This window comes from Schistocerca serialis, chromosome 4 (genome assembly GCF_023864345.2).
Source record: "Schistocerca serialis cubense isolate TAMUIC-IGC-003099 chromosome 4, iqSchSeri2.2, whole genome shotgun sequence".
Classification (NCBI taxonomy): Eukaryota; Metazoa; Arthropoda; class Insecta; order Orthoptera; family Acrididae; genus Schistocerca; species Schistocerca serialis.
The window spans coordinates 859,500,564-859,523,882 of NC_064641.1; the positions used below are offsets into that span (position 1 = coordinate 859,500,564).

General features: G+C 43.8%; 1 long non-coding RNA gene across 1 annotated transcript in view; it reads left to right on the forward strand.

Moving 5' to 3' along the window:
• Positions 1-23,319, forward strand: part of LOC126475011 (uncharacterized) — a 735,908-nt gene that overhangs the window by 587,263 nt on the left and 125,326 nt on the right. The gene's annotated exons all lie outside the window — the stretch shown is intronic.

Sequence of the window (23,319 nt, forward strand, 5' to 3'; positions counted from 1 at the left end):
CGATAGGTATGCAACACACCTAACGTTCTGGTAAAGCGGCTATGATCTTAATTGACCAAAGCTACTAGGAAAACTACCGTAATCTACTCGTGTCATAATCTAGTTTTACAACTCTCGTTGTAATGCTTCACTAAATGGCTACAGTATTTAGCAGCGGTGTGACAACGCGTGATGTATTATTACTGAGTCCGCTTGTACAGAAATAGGCGGTCAGGCGTTGCACTCAAAATATTGACATTGGCTTCTGTGACGTGGGCCGTGTTATCCCACTGATTCTCGGCCAGTCCCTAACTGCAGCTGCGTCAGCGCCGAGCAAATGACAGGGCACAGCGCTGGCTTCTTTATCGTCCATTCACAGACCGCGCGTGACTAGCGGAGGTGTTTGCGTGTTTGTGTGAACAACGTTGTCTCGTGGTTCCCTACTTGAACGACATGCATTTAGAGAAAATTCCACTGGAAAAGAATACATCATTTTAGACAATTCGGAGTTTTGTCATAACCGTGGTGCCTTTCCACGGATAACCGATTCAGTAAAATGAATGGAATATTAAATGATTAATTCCATCGACTGTCTTACGATACAGTATTTTAATCGCAATCTACATGGAGATTAACACTCTGTTCTGGAACACAAAAAGGATTCAATTGCTCGTCGAAGAACTTTCATTTTTACAGCCGACTTCGTGAGTGGAGCGTAAGACTTGCCGCGTGTACATTAATTTTTTTCGCCTGGCGGAGGAACATTGGTACACCAGCGGGAAAAAAATTCTCCTATCAGAGCACAAAAAAGGCGAATACGCTCCTGTTTAAAAAACTCTGACAGAAAAGTCGGGTACTAGATGCCTCATTCTGGCTACCTTTACAAATGTTCTCATAACTTTTGCATGTGAACATATGCGGGAACTTTTTAACATGCATCTCGCCTTTCACTTTATAATGGTTCTTTATTTACGTGACCATTACGGCACTCCAACCCCAGTTCTCGATACCAGTAATATCGTACTACTTTTCTGCGAAGTAACAGACATATTTTTGTGACAATATTCACATTTGGTTTTATTAATGTATAGGTACTCCGATGTATCGATACATTACAATGATGTGGTTCTTGTGTGTATTCATTTCTGTGAGACTGTCATAATCTTTGACTTACTTGTAACCGTTTTGGCGCGAATGCGCACAGAGCAGTCTTTGTTTCACTTTGCAGAAGTTAAGTTGTTATTTCGCTTTGTAAAAGAACAGTCAAGTCTTGTGTTTGATTAAAGTGGAAAGTAAATATATGAAGATTAACACAAAACTGTTTTCTTGATGATGTGACAATTAAGAAGATGTGTATGTGAATTTACAAGAAGTTTAATAAAAATGTGGATCGTGAACACCAAGTCAAAAATTATTTCTACCATACCATTGTTCTGATCTGGGATTGTTTGATCATTAAGAATTTCCTAAAAAACGCATTTGTTAGATCTTCAAATATTGCTAAAATACAGATATGGACCTTCTAGCAGTCAAAGTGGAATCACCCTAGAATCAACAAGATGAGCCTTAACAACTTCGACGAAAATCTACGTGGGAATCCATTCAAGGTAAGTGCCAAAATTAATGACTTTTTTACAGTGACTTCATTATTTCCATTCTGACGATAACATCCACTGTCAATGGCTTTGTTGTTGCCCGATAAAGCGAACATATGCTGCGTGAGCAACATTATTAATCTGATTTCTAACTTACTTTGCAAGTGGTGGTACTGTTAGAACTTGCACAAGCTCCTCTGACCCCTAACTGTTGCTCACTGTATATCGCCGCAAGTCGCTCATACCCAGCCACTCCCATTTGCCCATTGTCACTCATTCATTCAGCCTATCTCATTGTGTCTCCTGTCTCAGCCACAGTCTCCTTTGTCCTGTCCTACTACAACTTTCCCCTCTCACTGTCACTGTCTACATCTTGTTCTCTCTTTACTGCCACTATGTCATTCATTCATTCCTTCCCACTGCTGATGTCTCATCTCATTGTCACTATCAACTATGTTCCGCTGCCACTGTGTCCCTCTCTTTCTAAAACACTGTCTCCTTCGGTCTTTCTGTACCACAACCAGTGTCTACTATCTTCCAGTATTTTCAACTTTTCCGTGTATATCCCACATCCACTGTCCCCTTCGCTCTTTTTATACCATAACTACTGTCTACCATCTGCCAGTGTTTACTCTTTTCTGTTTCTTGCCTACTACCACTGTCTCCTTCTCTCAAAGCATAAAAAGAATGTTCGGATGCCAAAATTTTTGGGACAGCTTTCAAAGGTGCTGAGGAAGGTAAAATGAGCAAGCTGGTACACCCTTTTCAGTCAGTCTTTCGGACAATAGCACATCGCCCTTTTCTGTGCTCCGACAGGAGTGTTTGTTCGCTGGTTCCCTTCTTTTGCCTGCCTCAGCATACGATGTTACTCTTATAAAAATTACGGGTCAGTAAAATTTTGATAGTTTACTGATGTGAAATCCAAAGAACGCATAACTAATTTTACAAAATTTTGTACATGGCTGCACGTTCAGAGACCGTGAATAGTTACAATTGACAAAGAAACAGCCCTCGGTCACTATGTTTTTAACAAAGTAGCCTGGTTTCAACACTGCTAGGAGTGTCTTCTTCAGAATTTAAAACAAAGAATGATCTATATTCTGTAATATGGTGACCATGTTATAGAATATAGATCATTCTTTGTTTTAAATTCTGAAGAAGACACTCCTAGCAGTGTTGAAACCAGGTTACTTTGTTAAAAATATAGTGACCGAGGGCTGTTTCTTTTTCAATTATAACTAATTTTACACTTCATACCGAATTTTACCGCCGAAGAAAATTTGCGTTGCTCGAGAACTCCAACATGGGGTTCCCCTGAACCCTTCTGATGATAACGCAGACACTTTACTGCATATTTATCCGTGCTACGTCGCTTTATAAACTACGTTTTCGCCTCACACTGGAGTTTACGTGTTTGTTTTGCATGTACAAGTGGGGTCAGTATTAACCTATGTATCTCGGAAATGGATGAAGATATCAAGAAAATTTTGAAGGTTGTTCGACATCAGGATCTTAGGAATATACTCTGTATAACCGTCGTGGAATTTGCGATTCGATTTTGGTACCAAAGAAACCAGGCTTTTGGAGTGTTTATCTCGATAATGGATAAATGTTTCTGGAAACGAGAAGATGGCGCATCTAGATGAATGCGTACAGATAGAGACTACCCCGTTAAAATTTGAACAATTTGCTGCGATTATTTATTATTTAGATTTCGCCTCACACCGGAATTTACTTGCGTATTTTGCATGTATATGTAAGATTACTTTGAACCTCTGTACCCCAGAAACGCATAAAGATATAAATAAAATTTTAAAGGTTGTTCGATATCGGGATCTTAGGGATATATCGTAAAAATTTAAGCCATTTGCTGTACATAGCCGTCTTGGAATTTGCGGCTCCGCACTGGTACGAAAAATGGTTAAAAACCTTTTTTTTATGTTTTCTAAAGAAGCGTCCGTGAACTAATGGTGCCTCCGTATGCCCCTTGAGGGCAACCGTAGTCCACATCAAAACCGAAAAGAACCGACCGATTTGCTCCATTTGCCTAAGCTCGAGAAAGTGTGTAGTACTCATACTTCGATCCTGTGTTGTAGGGACCGGCCGGAGTGGCCGAGAGGTTCTAGGCTCTACAGTCTGGAACCGCGCGACCGCTACGGTCTCAGGTTCGAATCCTGCCTCGGGCATGGATGCGTGTGATGTCCTTAGGTTAGTTAGGTTTAAGTAGTTCTAAGTTCTGGGGGACTGATGACCTCAGAAGTTAAGCCCCATAGTGCTCGGAGCCACTTTTTGTGTGTTGTAGAGCAGCAACACTAAAACGGTCCTTCTGCTAGGTACACAAATGGTCCCTAGCCCAAGAGCGCTCCAGGATCATGTTAGGTAGCGTACGCTACCGCAACCCTACCGACCTGTTGTAACAAATGAAAGGTTTTACCCGACGTGGATTCCAACTCACGTCTTCCGTTTTTCGCGGAAGCTGCTTAAATTGCTAGACTGTCTGAGAACGCCTCTTGGCCCGTCTCTCATTATCACATAAATTTAGTCCTATTCTTTTAAAACATTTCGACCAAAAGTCCTGGAGTGGCGTTACTGGAGGAATCGTTTCGGTAGAGGGGCTTGGTGTAGCGTAATGGTAAAAGCGTATGCTCGCAAAAAGCAGGTTCTAATACTGGTCCGGCACGGATTACGATATAACAGCACGTGGGAAAAATTGACACCTAAATTGTTGAACCCTGCATTGACGTCAATAGGAAGCCTGCCTTCTCGGATCACTAGACAATATCCAAACAAATCGTATTAATGAGTTTTATTACGAAATGAATAATGACTATACTTAACTTCGGCAATAACACAGAAGTGTTGCAAGCAAAGGGTGACATGCAAATAAGAAATCTCTTCAGTATATACAATTCCTAATACAAGTGGAGTAATACAGTTGACGCTTCTATTCCAGTCTAGTCGTGTAGTTTCTGTAGAAGTGGTGCGCGGCCAGTCGGGCGCGACATTTGTGTTCACTTTGCGTAGGGGTCGCTGTTATCGCATTGTCGTCCTAGTGAGGGGTCGGTCAGCGTGCGATTGGCTGACGTCTTCTTCACAGCCGTTTCTGCTTTTTCGTTCCCGATTGGTGCCGGCGCTTGACTTTACGCCGTAACATTAATCTTTCCGTACGAGCTCTGATTTCTCTTATTTATTAGATGCTCCTTTCTCCCTATGTAGGTGGGTTTCAACAAAATATTCTCGCATTTGAAGGAGCAGCTAAATGATGGAAATTTCGTTATAAGGTTCCGCCGCAATGAAAAACGTCTTTGTTATAATTATTGCCGTCCCACTTCGCTTACGTGTCAGTGAAACTCTCTCCTCTATTTTGCTGTAATGGAAAACGAGCTTCCCTTCTTTGAATTTTTTAAGTGTCCACTGTCAGTCTCGTATCGTAAGGATTCCAAACTGCGCAGCGGTATTTCAGAAGGGGACGGACAAGCGTAGCGTAGGCATTATCTATTCGTCTTGCCAATAAAATGCAGTTCTTGGTTCACCTTCCCCACAACAATTTCAATGTGACGATTCTAGTTTAACGTCTTCGTAACTGTAATCCCCAGACATTTAATTGAATCGACAACCTTTAAATGCGTTCGAAATGTTTTTAGTACTTACACACGTAGACGACTTCACATTTCAAGCTCAACTGCCACTTTTCTCACCATGCAGATACCGTGCATAAAGCGTTTTTAAATTAGTATCGATCTTCTCAATAGTTTACTAGACAGTAAACGACAGCTTCATCTGCAAAAAATCTAAGAGGGTTGCTCAGATTGTCTCCTAGATCGTTTATATACGAGGCCTGTTCAGAAAGTAAGCTCCGATTGATTGCCAAATTGAAACCACAGTGAACATCAGAAATGTTTTACTTGTAACAATTAGCTACACCTTTCAGCTACTTCTCTACGTAGTCGCCGTTCTGACTTAGACTTTTGTCATAGCGTTGTACCAACTTTTCAATAGCCTCATCATAGAAGGCAGCCGCCAGTGCTTTCCACCAATTCTCCACGCTGACCTACACCTCGTTGTCTGTGTCAAAATGTTGTCTTCAAAGACAGCGGTTCATGTGACCAGAGATGAAACTCAGGGGGAGACAATTGCGGACTGTATTGTGGGTAATCTAACATTTCCATTTGAAAACGATGCAGGAGCATCTTCATTGCCCCTGCAGAATGCGGCTGAGAATTGTCGTGAAGACGAAACAGCACGACAGTTATGTAATGTTAGCTGCATAGCTTCAGGCGAAATTTCTCACCAGGCCCTCGTACTTGGCGGCAGACACTATTTTCTAGACATCTTTACGCACTCACTGCGAGCTCAGAAATGAGAAGAGCGACGTGATGCTAACTGCGGTTATATTAGAGACACTACCCAACGCATCTGTGCAAAGCTTTATCGGATTTTCATAGTCGTTTCCATTTCGCGACCGATCGGAGCTTACTTTCTGAACGCCCCTCGTAGATTAGGAACAACAGAGGGCCTGTAACACTCGTTGGGGAACGCCAAATATCTCTTCTTACTCAATGACTTTCCATCAGTTCCTACGTCCGCCCCCGGTAGCTGAGTGGTCAGCGCGACAGACGTCAATCCTAAGAGCCCGGGTTCGAGTCCTGGCTGGGCCGGAGATTTTCTACGCTCGGAGACGGGGTGTCGTGTTGTCCTGATCATCATCATTTCATCCCCATCGACGTGCAAGTCGCCGAAGTGGCGTCTAATCGAAAGACTTGCACCAGGCCCTCGTCACAAATCCAGTCGTACAGCTGAGATGGTGCTCCATACACAAGCAATTAGATTAGAATAAGCTTGTTAAGAACGGTGTAAAAATCCTTATGGAAAACTGTGGATCAACGTGAGATCTCCTGCCGATTGCACTCATTACTTCGTGTGAGTAAAGAGACAGCTGTGTTACAGAACAACGATATTTTCAGAATCCGTGCGTCAGTAGATCGGTTTGTTCGAGGTATTTCGTAATGTGCGAACACAGTTGTTGTTGTTGTGGTCTTCAGTCCTGGGACTGGTTTGATGCAGCTCTCCATGCTACTCTATCCTGTGCAAGCTTCTTCGTCTCCCAGAACCTACTGCAACCTACATCCTTCTGAATCTGCTTAGTGTATTCATCTCTTGGTCTCCCTCTACGATTTTTACCCTCCACCCTGCCCTCCAATACTAAATTGATGATCCCTTGATATGTGATCTACCCATCTAGTCTTCAGCATTCTTCTGTAGCACCACATTTCGAAAGCTTCTATTCTCTTCCTGTCCAAACCATTTATCGTCCATGTTTCACTTCCATACATGGCTACACTCCACACAAATACTTTCAGAAATGACTTCCTGACACTTAAATCTATACTCGATGTTAACAAATTTCTCTTCTTCAGAAACGCTTTCCTTGCCACAGTATATGTTACAAAATTCTACTGCAAATCAACGTCAGTGATATGGGTCTATAATTCAGCGGATGGCTTCTGTGTCCTTGATTGTGTATTTCTGTGATAGGACAAATTACGCCTTGAAGTTAGTGCCGGCTCCAAACCACCGATCCGCAATAATTTCGCTAACGGCTCGTTTGCGCTCCAGTACATAAAGGTGCGTTTTTCCTTGTATTATCGTGTACTTTCATCCGTCGCAGTTTTCGCTATTAATTATGATACAACCAGGATGCACCTTAATACCAAGCTCACTTATAGGAAATTTTGTACTAACGGGGTTTTAGCGTCCCACCGACGGCGATGTCGTTATATATTGTGTACACAGGTTTCACAAGGATGAGGGAATGAAATCGGCCGTGTCCTTTTCAAAGTAACCACCCAAGAAAGTACTTCAGTCGATTTAAATTAAGCGCGGAGGATGTAAACTGGGCGGCTGGACAGGGATTTGAATCGCACTACTCGAGAAAACGAACCCACTGTTGTGACCAAATAGCCGTCTCGATCGGTTGCTGCTTTGATTCGATACTTCGTATCGCCAGCACCACCACAACACCGCAGCTTGCACGTCTACCTAGTTAAGCAGCAAAGTTATGCGAATGCCAGCACACGTTTAAAAATATGCTTCTCGTAGTAAATTCACCAGAGTGCAGTAGCAGGAAGCTAAATGGATCCTCTGCAGATAACTCGGGTGGATAACCAGACAGGCGCTAGTTGCTACCGACCGCGGCTGGAATGTCCGCACTGTAGCGCTGAATGAGACACTAATGGAGCTGGTTTGCTCTGCCTTCGATTAGCTGGTGGCTCTCAACAAGCGCTGAACCAGCTGGTATGCAGTGCCTCAGCTTCAAGTCACTTCCCCAAGACGAAGCTGACGACAGGATAAACATTTTTCTGAACTCCTCCAGGTCCACGTGATTTTCTGCTGGTCGTTCGACCGCCAGTCTTTTCCATCACCCACTTGATCTTTCATGCTCCAGCGATCCATATATTTCTGCTACTTTTGCCAGAATCCGTCTGTTTCTTCTGTTCCTGAGCCTTTGGCTACTTCTTCTCTCTAGCTTCCAGACTCAGAATCTGCTTTGCAAAATATTCGTCGTCTGTTATCGCTGCAGTGATATCCATCCAGCCTAGCTGTCACTCCGAAACATTCGTTTCCGATAGTACCCAATCGCCCTTCATCCACTCGTTTACTGAAAGTTTTTGTCTTATAGGTCTGTACGAAAAGTTTGTGGAACCGAGAACAAAATTTTAAGCGTACAGTACTGAGTCAGATTTTGGAATATCATCTCTACCGTAAGAATGAGAAAATTTAGCTTACCTGCCGGGAGCGTGATGAAGAACGAATTTTTTTTAAAGAACACCACCTTCACACACCTATAACTCCGTTGTAAACTTTTGTTTCCCACGGTGCAAATGTTTCGACAAAAGCCCAGTGTCAACATACAAGTATGAGACGCGCAATAAGTTTTGCAGAGTATAGAAATGGACCAAGACCAGCGATTTTCATGGAATTAACAGTGCTCTATACAAGGTGTTAAAGTTCTCTTGACACATATGTAAAAATCTCTAGTAATAACTCTGCAAAACGTAAACGAAATTTGCTCTCTGTCATAGTAGCCTATGTTCGAACAAATGACGCGATTATTTTGTAACGTGTTTTTCTTATTTTTCCTACAGCATGCTACACGATGGTCTAATCGGTTATTCTAACATTGGCTACATGGAACACATTTGTTTATGGTCCAGGATACTACTTGTAAAAGAAATATAATATTTTAAATAGGAACCCTTGTCCAGAAAAATACCGTTTCCGTGCTACAGCTTGACGTGTTTGTTACGTAGGTATGCAGCAGGGTAGTCATGGCGGGGGGGGGGGGGGGGGGGGGGGTTGCTTACGTCGGATCGGCTGATGTCATTTGACGTGTATCCTTCCTCTGTGACGTGGTTCGAGCTTCATTCACGTGTCTCTTGAGTGCCTTACAGCAACACAGTTGACTTCACGTTTGCGGAGTACACAGACATGATCCTTCTGTGTGGCGAAGCTCAAGGTAATGGAAGAGAAGTTCGTCGCCTTTATCAAGATCATTATCCACAACGTACGACTGCATCGCACACAGTTATGCAGTGGCTTCAAGGAAGAGGTGCCCTCACTGACAGCAGACGTAAGTTTGGTGCTCCCAGCAGACGCCACACACCCGGATTGGAAGAGTCCGTTCTGCATCACGTTTCCTTTTTCTTCCTTTGGTTGTTAACGAGTAGAATTCTAAAACAAGTGATGTACTGCGTCGCGTCTAATAAGTTACTTGCAGAAGTGGTCGCGTTGCCAACATGTTTTCAAATGGTTGTAACGCGGAAACGATACTTTTCCGGACATCCAATTCAGAATATTATATACTCAGTCCCCTTTAAGCGCTAGAAGTTCATAACGGGAATTTCCAAACACCATATACAGGGTGTTACAAAAAGGTACGGCCAAACTTTCAGGAAACATTCCTCACACACAAATAAAGAAAATATGTTATATGGACATGTGTCCGGAAACGCTTGATTTCCATGTTAGAGCTCATTTTAGTTTTGTCCACCTACGCTCAATGGAGCACATTATCATGATTTCATACGGGATACTCTACCTGTGCTGCTAGAACATGTGTCTTTACAAGTACGACACAACATGTGGTTCATGCACGATGGAGCTCCTGCACATTTCAGTCGAAGTGTTCGTACGCTTCTCAACAACACATTCGGTGACCGATGGATTGGTAGAGGCGGACCAATTCCATGGCCTCGGCGCTCTGCTGACCTCAACCCTCTTGACTTTCATTTATGGGGGCATTTGAAAGCTCTTGTCTACGCAACCCCGGTACCAAATGTAGAGATTCTTCGTGCTCGTATTGTGAACGGCTGTGATACAATACGCCATTCTCCAGGGGCGCATCAGCGCATCAGGGATTCCATGCGACGGAGGGTGGATGCATGTATCCTCGCTAACGGAGGACATTTTGAACATTTCCTGTAACAAAGTGTTTGAAGTCACGCTGGTACGTTCTGTTGCTGTGTGTTTGCATTCCATGATTAATGTGATTTGAAGATAAGTAATAAAATGAGCGCTAACATGGAAAGTAAGCGTTTCCGGTCGCATGTCCACATAACATATTTTATTTCTTTGTGTGTGAGGAATGTTTCCTGAAAGTTTGGCCGTACCTTTTTGTAACACCCTGTATATGTAGGTGGATGTGCAGTACGAGTCAAGTACTGGAGACTTATCAGACTGGTTTCCGAAACCAAGCAGATTTTTGGACTCAAAAGGATATTAGAACACCGTGGCGGGAAAGTAAAAACACTGCCGTGACCTCCGTGGAGTTTACCAACGCGTGTTATTCTGTAGACAGAAACGTGATGTTGAATGTCCGTCGTGATAAGAGTACTGGACACAGTAACACACGTAGTAAGAGATGCTTTCAAAGGTAAAAGAAGCTGTCTAAGGTCAGATACCGCCAGTCAGTGTTGTAAAACTTTAAAATATAAACAGGAATCCTCAAGAAAATGTGTTGTCAACAATTCTGTTCAACGTTTTGTTGGTTGAAGTGGTTCAACAGTGGAGACCGGTGAACAAAACCATAGCTGTTGAAGGTCTACAAATTGAGGAGGGGAAAAAAAGACATAACAGCACAGTAGTCTGCCTGGACTTTGAAGATGAGATGGCACTGCTAAATGAGAACCAAGAGGATGCAAAAACGGCAATGGAAAATCTTGCTCTAGTAGCGGCAAAACTAACCTGAAGACAGCATACAATAAGAACAAATTCCTGAATTAAGAGACCAATTCGAAGGCTCAAGTTCAACTGGAAAAACATAGTAGGCTAGTATCAGACCAAGAAGAGCGTACTAGACAGTTCTAAAACGCTGGAGAAACTACGATATGTTGCAAACACAGTCTATGGAAAGAAAAGCCTGTCCAACAATGCCAGACCGAGGCATTATGTTTAGCAATCAGAAATATCGCATTTTACGCAACAGAGACGACCACCTTAGGCAAGAGAGCCTGTGTGTAGTGGAGGAGGAGGAACGAAAGACCTTGAGAGACACCTAGGACTCAAAAAAAGGTAAGGTGCAGTGTAGATGCATAGATAAAAGTAGGAGCTTATAAAATGACTTTTATCTTAATAATATGAATATTTATATATGTGTTAGGACAGAGAGAGAGAGATTGATTTTTGATTGAGATTTTTACTTTATGTCGTAACTGCTACCTGAATTTTGGTTGCTGCCTCCTTGAATGATCAGCTTCTGCACCAGTTAGTGACACATTACAATTTGGATGAAGTTATTGTTCTTTAAGGTTTAAAATACGACCCTGTTAGTTACTTGGCCGTATTGCGGATAGCTTTGAGCCCAAGTTTTCGTAGCTTTTCATACCTAAGGGACCACTGTTGTAAGTAAATAAGATCAAACAGCAATCTGCTTTTCATGAGAAAAGGAGATTGCTTGTCACACAAACTTCCTTCAAACTACACGTCCTGCTGCATCAAAATTGGTCAGTGGATTTCAGTACCTATTGTACAAGAACATAATCCAATCCTGTAATTAAGAAATTATGATAGGTTTTTCCTATTGAATGAAAACTATAGAGAATGCATTTCTTTTCCTGTATTTTAGTGAACTTTGTACGCTTACAATTCTGTCGAGTGATAGACGGTGACGACAATGAAGTTCACCTCCTTTTCCAGAAAGAAGATATTTCTATTCTTCACTTCCAGAAGATTTGTATACATAAATGTTTGGTAACGCTTACACATACTTTACTCGGTTTTATCACTAAAATATTAATTTTCATTAAATGTAACAATACGTTCTGAGCGACGGCCTAGCAACACACCCTCTTTCCACAAGATACAGATTAACAGTCTCCTCTTTTTTTTTTTTAGAGTCCATACTCAAAGATTCACGCGCGGGGATTGCGCGCTAAGGAGTTTCTTGCTGTCCAGCTGCGCTTCATTTCACTTCAAGTACTTTTTGAATCACATTTACATTTACGGTATTTACATACATTACTGAGCTTCTCAGAATAAAATCAGGCCCAAATTAGTTTAAAAAAAAACAGTGAGGCACACATAACATTACAAGCTGTATGAGAGCTTTGAGCCAAGTGATACGGTAGAGAATACCGACATTTGTCGACCATATCATGAGGATGGAGAACAACACTTTGATCAAGAAGATATGGAACGCCGGCCGGAGTGGCCAAGCGGTTCTAGGCGCTACAGTCTGGAACCGCGCGACCACTACGGTCGCAGGTTAGAATCCTGCCTAGGCCATGGATGTTTGTTATGTCCTTAGGTTAGTTAGGTTTAAGTAGTTCTAAGTTCTAGGGGACTGATGACCTCAGAAGTTAAGTCCCATAGTGCTCAGAGCCATTTGAACCAGATATGGAACGCTACATGCTTAATAGGGAAGAGCTGGATGATAGAAGTCAACAAATGCTCTACCATCACAGCTACCCAAGCTGACTCACGACCCCTCATCAAAGCTTTACTTCCTCCAGTATCTCGTCTCGTACTTCCCAAACTTCACAGAAGCTCTCCTACGAAACTTGCAGATCGAGCACTCCGGGAAGAAAGAATATTGCGGAAACATGGCGGAGACATGGCGTAACCACAGCCTGGTGCATGTTTCCAGGATGAGATATTCACTCTGCAGCGGAGTGTGTGCTGATATGAAACTTCGCAGCAGATTAAAAATGTGTGCCGGACCGAGACTCGAACTCGGGAACATTCTGGAAACATGGTGAAAGAGGCACTGGTCAGGACAATATTGATACGAAGCGTGATCAAATATAAATACAGTGTGAACAGCCCACAACATCCCGATCATTGGTTTCTTACACCATAATGCTTAGTTTTGTGGATTATGTACCGTGTAGGTGATTTTGGAACATTCGGTATGAATGTGATAGTCTTTCGGAGCTGATGTTACAAGTGCTTTCGGTCTTACAGGACCAGGGAGCCGAAAGGTAAATGAAGCGTTAGCCGATACGTGCTCGTCAGTGTACGTGAAACGAGCGACCACTGGCCCGGTCTTTCAGAGCTGCGTTTAATCCCTATCAGCTGCGGCGATGAAATTTATGACACCGCTAACTGGCAGACCCGCTTAAAAATGGCGGAGACATTAGCGTCTGTTGGCTGGCCGGGAGAGTCGATAAGCAAGCGCGGATCTGATTACGGCGCCGCTCGGCTGTCGTGGGTGGGGTGTGTGATGTTGGCGGGGTGGGGGGGGGGGAGGGGACGTTGCACCGGTAGATGGCGGGGAGGGGTGGCGGAGGAGGGGGAGGGCGATTTGTGGCGCGTGGCGGGAACGTGATCGGCGCGTACTACCGCACGTCCAGCACGGAGTGCTATCTCGCCAATCTGCTCTGTGTCGTCTGTGTGTGTGTTGTGTGTGTGTGTGTGTGTGGGAGAGAGAGGGAGAGCGCTATCGCCGGCTGACTTTTAGACACGGCCCACTATCTGGTCGCGCGATAGTATTCATCAGTGCGGTGTGCCATTAGCCGTGCCGGCTTCAGTCGCGACTGTCCGCTGAGCAGGGAGCAGCTGACTCAACCACTCGGAGCAACGTCACAGAAGGCGCACGCTGGTGAGTGAGTCGCCCGGCGCACGGACGTGCCGCCTCACCCAAGTCATCGCTCCTAGTAAACCTGTTTGCAACGCAAGCGTTGTTACTCACTTCTCCATACTCCTTGTGTCAAGAGATGGTCCCACGCCGTGGGAGTGGTATACCTATTATCTAATGACCAGCAGTGCGTAACTCGGTTTTATACTTCACGAGTGTTAATGAATATGCTTAAAAAACAGTCGTGCGATGACGGGACCGAAATGGCGAGCTTATTAAACGCCTGTCTCCGACGTCACTGCCTCTTGACGAGAACATTGTGATTTTTAATCGTACATTTGCTAATTTTGCGCTCAGTTGCCTTTTATGCTACATATTCATATCACATGATCGTTTTCTGGATTATACAATCCGGTCATCAGATTCCCGTATTTAGATTAATCGAATCCGCATAAGTCACGTAAACCAAAGAAGCATTCACAAATTTCAAAACATGACGTATCGTATGCGAATACAAAGGCTGCTGTATATTGGGTTATATTGCTCCGCAGCGCACCTACTCCAGCTGGGCAGTCACTACGCCGGTTGCAATTGCATCCGTCATTCAGCGAGAATCAGTGAAAGATGGTACTAAACTAGTAGTGGATCTAGCGATTTTTAAAAATTCGTTACTTGGGTGAAACGAGATGACACTGTGCTACTAGCTTAGAAGCTTAAAGGTTGGGATGCTCATAACATTTTTGTCGTGAGGTAAGGATGGTGGCTTAACGATTACCTGACAGACTTTGTTTACGAGTCATCGTCTTCTAACCGGCTCGATGCGACTCTCAACGAATTTGATGCCAGCCTCTTTATCTCAGAGTAGCAATTGCATCCTACGTTCTCAATTATTTGTTGGATGATGGTTCAAATGGCTCTGAGCTCTACGGGACTTAACTTCTGAGGTCACCAGTCCCCTAGAACTTAGAACTACTTAAACCTAACTAACCTAACGACATCACACACATCCATGCCCGAGGCAGGATTCGAACCTGCGACCGTGGTGGTCGCGCGGTTCCACACCGTAGCGCCTAGAACCGCTCGGCCACCATGGCCGGCTGTTGGATGAAATTCAATCTCTGTCTTCTGCTCAGTTTTTCCCCGCTATAACTCCCCCTAGTACCATAGAAGTTGTTCCCTGATGTGTTAACACATGCCCTATCATTCTATCCTTCTTCTTGTCAGTCTTTTCTGTATTTTCCTTTCTTTGCCGATTCTCCGAAAATCCTCTCCATTCCTCATCTGATCAGCCCGCGTAATTTGCAAAATGTTTCTTCAGCACCACCTCTCAAATGCTTCGATTCTCTTTTGTTCCGCTATTCCCACAGTCCATGTTTTACTACCATGCAGTGCTGTGCTCCAAAAGTATATTGTCAGGTATTTCTTCCTTGATTAAGGCCGATGTTTCATACTAGCCGGTTTCTCTTAGCCGGGAATGCCCTGTCTGCCTGTGATAACCTTCTTTTTGTGTCCTCCTTGCTTCTTGCGTCATTTATTTTCCCACCAATGTAGCAGATTTCTTAACTTCGTCTATTTCGTGTTCCCCGAGCTGTGATGTATAGTTTATTGCTAATCCTCATTGCCTTCGTCATTCTTCTGTTTAGCCCGCATCTCGTGGTCGTGCGGTAGCGTTCTCGCTTCCCACGCCCGGGTTCCCGGGTTCGATTCCCGGCGGGGTCAGGGATTTTCTCTGCCTCGTGATGGCTGGGTGTTGTGTGCTGTCCTTAGGTTAGTTAGGTTTAAGTAGTTCTAAGTTCTCGGGGACTGATGACCATAGATGTTAAGTCCCATAGTGCTCAGAGCCATTCTTCTGTTTACCCTGAATCCATACCCTGAATTCATTTCACTATTCATTCTATTCATCATGTCCCGTAATCCTTATTCAGTGATGATAGCAATCTCATCTGGTACATATTATGTATTATTCGTCACTCCTTACAGCTTACTCCTATTTTTCCCAGAATTTGAAACCCCTTGCACCATTTTACAATGTCGAACGCTTCTTCCTGGTCGGCAAATTCTATGAACATGCCTTGATTTTGCTTAAATCTTTCTTCTGTTTTCGAACAAAACGTCGGAGGAGCTAGTCTGGCGTCGTTACCTTTCCGAAAGTCAAACTCGTCGTTATCTAACAGAACTTCAATGTCCTCTACCAGACTACTGATCCTAAAGTCGAAGATTTGATCCGCAGCCAGTGCTGCGATTTTATTCTGTCGTTTACCGCGCCTTCCACTTATGGCTATGTTTGTTGAGTGAAAAACACTGCATCACATCGTGCTTCGGAGTTAACATGAAACTGTCGGTTCCCCTATAATTTGGCGGATAAGTAACTACAAAAGTCGGAGGAAGGCGAAAGCATAACACCTCCAGCAATACGGCGTGCAAACCAACCGTCAGTTTAAGGTCAGTTTTACTCTAATGTAATGCTTCAGTTGTAGGTGATATGTGGTCCCATCCGATTGTGTGAAGAAATAAACACAAATTTGGCTAATACGACAATAATATGTTCTTGTTTGCTTCTCACAAGCTCAACAGTCCCATAAAAGTTTTTTTCCCATAAAAGTGCAAACAGCAGAAACGAACTATTCGTTGTTTCCGGGAACGAATCACGGCAGACTTAGCATAGTAAAAAAATAGCAGTTCAAAGTGGACAGTAATATTACAATAGCTCACGAGAATGACGTTTGTTCTGAACGTGAGTGAGGAACCAAGAAAATGTTAGTTATCTGCGATTCCAGTTGTACGTAGTCATCTGCCAGTCCAGTTATAGAGGGGAGCGTGGAGATTGCCTTCTGAACGTGTGTATGACGTGATGGATTCTAGATGGGCGCCTGTGTACGTCAAACGACTGCGTCACGCTGGAGGTTAACGTTCTTATCTTCGTGACATCCTGGTAACAGCGCAAACAATATTTTCGTGATTAGATAACGTGGTCTTCCAGGTGCGGGATGCAGCATTGACTAGTCTCAGTCTCTTACGTATGGAAAGAACATTCGGAGTTGAATGTACGCCTACAGCGATGGGATTGTCTATGAACTTTGGAGTGGTTTTCATTGATGTCCGATAGGTATAGCTTTTCTGTTCACCTGTCCTACTGGAGTCCATAGAAAACACTGATGTGTTATTACAGAAGGTTGTTGTTAATAAAGCTATCCCAAAAGCGATTGGGACGCTGGTGAGGAGTGGGGGGCAGCCACTCCCACACAGGTGTCTCGTGCATGACGTGGCTGTTGCGGTTCCGTGACGTACGTGATGACGTCAGCATTCCTGGTCCTAGTGGTGGGGCACACACGTTGCGCTTTGGCCTTGTCCCGACGAGCTGCCTGCATCTTGTCGACGGACGCATCCGTGAGTAGTACGAATGGAATATCGTCGCTGTCGATTTCGAGGCAGATGTTCTCGAGGCATGGAACATTGTCTGGAGGCGATGTGACCCGAAAGGAATCATACTGCTCGCATTGTGGCGTGTTAGTGCGCAATAATTTTCGAACTTGATTCGTGTATTTATTCCAGTTCCAGATCACAATTTTTTTATACCAGGTTGTTAATTTCGGTCAGTAATATCCGTCATCATACCTATAAAACAAAGAGGTATTTTGTCGTAGAAAGTAACCAGATATGCGAAGCTGGGCATCAGAAACCAATTTACGTATAAAAAACACATTCACTTAAGCGAGTACACACGATTTTCTAGTTGTGCCGAGGCACCATAGGTAAAAAATTGATACAGCCGAAGTACGTTTTGTTATCTGTAACTGGAGTAAATAATAAATACCCTCCTGGATCACTGTGGATTTTGCTGCGCCTATGTCGCAAGTCGTTTCGATCTTGAACTGTATCATCAAATAGATCAAATCATTGCCAATGAATGACCAGTTTTCTGCGGACGACTCTGTCTGTGCCTACGGAAGGCAAAAACGGCGGAGCTATTGCGAAGCCTCGTGGAAAATTCAGTGAAAATAATGTGTTGATAGCAGTTAAAGGAGCGAACGCAGGCGTGTGAACTCAGATGACGCTATTTTGAGAATGACCGTCACTAACTGAACTTACAGGGTATTCAAAAAGCGATGCAAGATTCTACATCAGCTGCACGAGTCCTCGCCACAAACACTGAAAGTGCATATTTGTTGTGCATGGGTGAATGTCCATCATATTTTTTTTCGGCACAGTGAACACACAGAAGCTGTACAATTTGCAAGTGCTACACCTGAGGACCAGCAACTGTACGCATGGTTTCAGGAGGACAGTGCTGCGGTACAACCAACAACACCGTGACTTACTTGGATCACTGTTTACATGGATAAGTGATTTCAAAGACACTGTGACCCACTCTCCTGATTTATCCTGACGTCACTGTTTTCTTGTGGGAATATCATAAGGATGCTGCTTACAAACTTCTCACTGTTACCGAAATGTGCAATGAAACTGAACAATGTGTTGAAGAAACTCCTCAACAGAAGTTACAGTATATGTCTGAAAAACGTGAAGTATCATTTTCAATTAGCGTTGGTCGTATTCGAGGCCAGTTTGAGCAGAGTTCACGGTTTTCCCAGACGGTTGCTCTACTTTTCGAACACCTTGTATTTTGTAAGTACACGAATGTAAAGCATCAGTCTCGTTTCTTTTGTATCGAGATCGCAATAATATTAGTTTATTTACCGGTTTCGGCTTATGTTAAAGCCATCTTCAGAATTTTTGGTTTTCTCGTGATACCACAGTGTACGATCGTGGTATCACGAGAAAAAAGAGAAGCCGCCAGCACGAGCAATAGAGTGCCAAAAATTCTGAAGATGGCTTTAACATAAGCCGAAACCGGTAAATAATATTACTGCGATCTGGACTGTTGATATTAACCTATGATACAAAAGAATGCTTCAGATTCACGTACTTCCAAAATATAAGATATTCGAAAAGTAAAGCAACGTTGATTTTAACCTAAATATAACACTAGGTCGCTGCACTCCGCATACCATGATGTTAAATTGGTCTTTTTTATCAGTCATTCCGATGGAGTCCAAGGACAGGTCTTTCGTAAATTGCTCTTCCACGGCCACTGTGTTGATCGATTTAGATAAAACTTGTCATAGCGTAAGTACATAGTTCTAGGTTGAACGACAGTCGCGCTGTAATTCATCGCGACGACAAATAGTCCATTAGCAGTGTGAGAAGTCTGTCTCTCATAGGACAGTATAAAAGCAGTTATATAAGACGCTCTCAGAGTTAACATATCGGTCGCAGTCTCCTTTATGTCGCAACTTGAGCAGACTGAATGACTCATTCTTTACTCTTCCTGCAGTGTGTCGTTTCCTTCCTGCTCGATCTGTAGAGCTATCTTTCTGACGCTCGAGGTTATGGAAGTGGTGCCATTAATAGAGGCTGTCACGTGAGCACGCTTCCGCTGACAAAGCCTCGCGCTCGCTAGTTGCGTTAGTGGCTCGGGAAGAGTCCATCTTCGATAAAACCAGTCACTCTTTGCTGCTAACGTTTATGATAGCACTTGCAGCGTAGTCTAAGTGATATGATTCGCTTCAGAGGAGGTATCTTGTTCAAGACGACGTCCACCGCTCATCTACTCGTATATTACTAAACAGGTCACCCGATCACAGTAGGCATGATGTCTGTTAAACGGCTCCCAGGAGCAACGGAAATCTGATTTTCAGTATTTCATACAGTTGCTAACCGAGTTTAAAGTGCTGTCATAATTTACTCACTAAGAAGTATAATCTTACGTTAAAGGTTTAACATAATACGTCAACTATTATCGTTAGAGACTGTATATATCTCTTGAGTCAGCACGTAGCAACTTCCAATACACGGTAATGTAATAAAATAAAATATGAGCCGCGACTTATATAAAAAAGAAACACACATTAATGCAATGGTTCAGCATAAAAGAGAAACAACTAATGTAGGAATATTTTTAACAGTGTAATATGTTGTTTAATTTAGCCCGACGTGTATAAGCACTCAGTAAACTAGCTCAGTTCTCAGGGTAGTTACGTAATCATCGATAATTAATTGTCCTTTTATCATTTATCCAACACTAGGCTCGTGAGAAGTCGTGTGCTTATTGCACCAGAGAATATTTGCCAAGTCTGTTCGGTGTACACTACTGTAGTACGTAACTTAATATCGTGGTTTCGTCTCGATTCCCCAATATAACAAGAGTAACATCTACAAATGAAATCCTATAATGGAACTGGAATCCTGTGACCAGACCTTTTCTGCCTGTGATGTCATCTCGTGATATAAAGAAAATCTGTAAGTAAAATTGATAAATTATTGGTAGCTGCCTCCGGTCTCGTGGGATCTGAAATAAAGTTAATTGTCCTAACCGACGGCACGTCTCGTAGATGAGCTAAAAGAAAAATGTTAAAGATTTTTCTAAGACGGCGCCTAACAATAAAAAGTCTTTGTTAAGGCCCATATCTACCTAATAAAGGTATCAGGTTTACGACAGATTGCCTCAATAATAGGGATAGATATGGCACGTTTTATAGCATATAACTTCACATACTTTGTGAACAAGTCATATATCGCCAAGATATTCTCTACACCTCTGCAAGCAGTGGGTAAAGGTCCTGCGATATCGATTGATACCAGGCTTACTGGTCTATTCGGTATAACACCTTAGACAAAATTTCAACCCTTTTCGAGACTGGATGTCAAATCAAACTTATTTTATTTGACCACCAATTTCAGCGATTTACTACGCTATCTTCAGGCCCCTGACCGACGTGTAGGAAGATTCCAACATCGTTTTCGGTCAAAATAGGGGCCAGCATTCAACCAGTCGGCAAATGACTGTGGAGGTGATCGCTGTAGCAAGCAGCAATCTACAGATACCAGTATTTGAATACTGGCCCCTGTTTTGACCGGAACCGAGGTTGGAATCTTCCTACACGACGGTCAGGGGCATGATCGCCGAAAGAGGTAGCACAATAAAATAAGTTTTGAAATTAGACGACTGAAAGGTCTTTGATTTGACATACTGCGACGAACAGCTGAGTCCCACAACCATCTCTGAAAAGATGGACACACAGAGACTTTTCGAAACTTTTTCCCTCTGACACACCCCAGAAAATAATGAAAGGAAAAACTTATATGGCTTATTACATTTTCGCTGTTTATGCAGTAGGGCTTTAGCATCCAGCATGACGTTTTAATTTATTTCTACTTTACAATTAACTCCATTCGCAACACAATTTGCAGACAGCATCCACATACAGTGCTGAATGTACCTGCAAAACTATGTCACTGTACGCGATATACACTCCTGGAAATGGAAAAAAGAACACATTGACACCGGTGTGTCAGACCCACCATACTTGCTCCGGACACTGCGAGAGGGCTGTACAAGCAATGATCACACGCACGGCACAGCGGACACACCAGGAACCGCGGTGTTGGCCGTCAAATGGCGCTAGCTGCGCAGCATTTGTGCACCGCCGCCGTCAGTGTCAGCCAGTTTGCCGTGGCATACGGAGCTCCATCGCAGTCTTTAACACTGGTAGCATGCCGCGACAGCGTGGACGTGAACCGTATGTGCAGTTGACGGACTTTGAGCGAGGGCGTATAGTGGGCATGCGGGAGGCCGGGTGGACGTACCGCCGAATTGCTCAACACGTGGGGCGTGAGGTCTCCACAGTACATCGATGTTGTCGCCAGTGGTCGGCGGAAGGTGCACGTGCCCGTCGACCTGGGACCGGACCGCAGCGACGCACGGATGCACGCCAAGACCGTAGGATCCTACGCAGTGCCGTAGGGGACCGCACCGCCACTTCCCGGCAAATTAGGGACACTGTTGCTCCTGGGGTATCGGCGAGGACCATTCGCAACCGTCTCCATGAAGCTGGGCTACGGTCCCGCACACCGTTAGGCCGTCTTCCGCTCACGCCCCAACATCGTGCAGCCCGCCTCCAGTGGTGTCGCGACAGGCGTGAATGGAGGGACGAATGGAGACGTGTCGTCTTCAGCGATGAGAGTCGCTTCTGCCTTGGTGCCAATGATGGTCGTACGCGTGTTTGGCGCCGTGCAGGTGAGCGCCACAATCAGGACTGCATACGACCGAGGCACACAGGGCCAACACCCGGCATCATGGTGTGGGGAGCGATCTCCTACACTGGCCGTACACCACTGGTGATCGTCGAGGGGACACTGAATAGTGCACGGTACATCCAAACCGTCATCGAACCCATCGTTCTACCATTCCTAGACCGGCAAGGGAACTTGCTGTTCCAACAGAACAATGCACGTCCGCATGTATCCCGTGCCACCCAACGTGCTCTAGAAGGTGTAAGTCAACTACCCTGGCCAGCAAGATCTCCGGATCTGTCCCCCATTGAGCATGTTTGGGACTGGATGAAGCGTCGTCTCACGCGGTCTGCACGTCCAGCACGAACGCTGGTCCAACTGAGGCGCCAGGTGGAAATGGCATGGCAAGCCGTTCCACAGGACTACATCCAGCATCTCTACGATCGTCTCCATGGGAGAATAGCAGCCTGCATTGCTGCGAAAGGTGGATATACACTGTACTAGTGCCGCCATTGTGCATGCTCTGTTGCCTGTGTCTATGTGCCTGTGGTTCTGTCAGTGTGATCATGTGATGTATCTGACCCCAGGAATGTGTCAATAAAGTTTCCCCTTCCTGGGACAATGAATTCACGGTGTTCTTATTTCTATTTCCAGGAGTGTAGTTCAGCAGATATGATGTCGTAAACAATGAGACGCGTGAAAAATGAGCTTTTCTTAAAACGGAGCTCAAATTACCCAGGCTATATTCGTCCAGTGCTTAGTGATGAGAGGATTTTACGAGTTCCAACAAACTAGAAATGTAATGTACTACCTTTCTCAATTTTTTCTCACTTAGAGTTCCACAAAAACTTTACGTGAAATGTATTAAAGACGTGTTTAGTTTTGTAAAGTTCACTTTGTTCTTTTTATAACCATTGCTAGTTTAATTATTTTTATTAAAAGTACAATAAAACCCAACTGTATTTCGTGACTTGCCCGTCTTGTAAATTACGCAGTAGATACCATAGTATTTGCAAGAAATTATAAATTGCCCTTATTACTGACTTTTGCTGTGATCAAACCTAAAAATAAAGTTTGACGCTATACACTATTTGGCAAAAAGATATTACATAGCCAGCCGCGGTGGACGAGCGCTTCTAGGCGCTTCAGTCCGGAACCGCGCGACTGCTACGGTCGCAGGTTCGAATCCTGCCTCGGGCACGGATGTGTGTGATGTCCTTAGGTTAGTTAGTTTTAAGTAGTTCTAAGTTTTAGGGGACTGATGACTTCAGATGTTAAGTCCCATAGTGCTTAGAGCCATTTGAACCATTTTTTTTGATATTACATAAATAAATAAAGAAGTATCAGTTTTTTGGTTTACCAATTGCGGTTTTGACTTTTTCATTAGGCTATGGTTGAATAGTCTGAAACTGATAAAGCCAACATAGTAGAGTTTTACGTCTTCAACCATAAAGCTTTTACATGCTTAACCCCATATATTTAACAGATTAACTCATTTGTAAAGCAATAAGATTTTTGAAGGTGTTTCATGCGTTGACTTCGATACTTATAAGAATTGGAGGTGGGATGTTTGCAGGTTACGTAGTAGGAAACCTCATC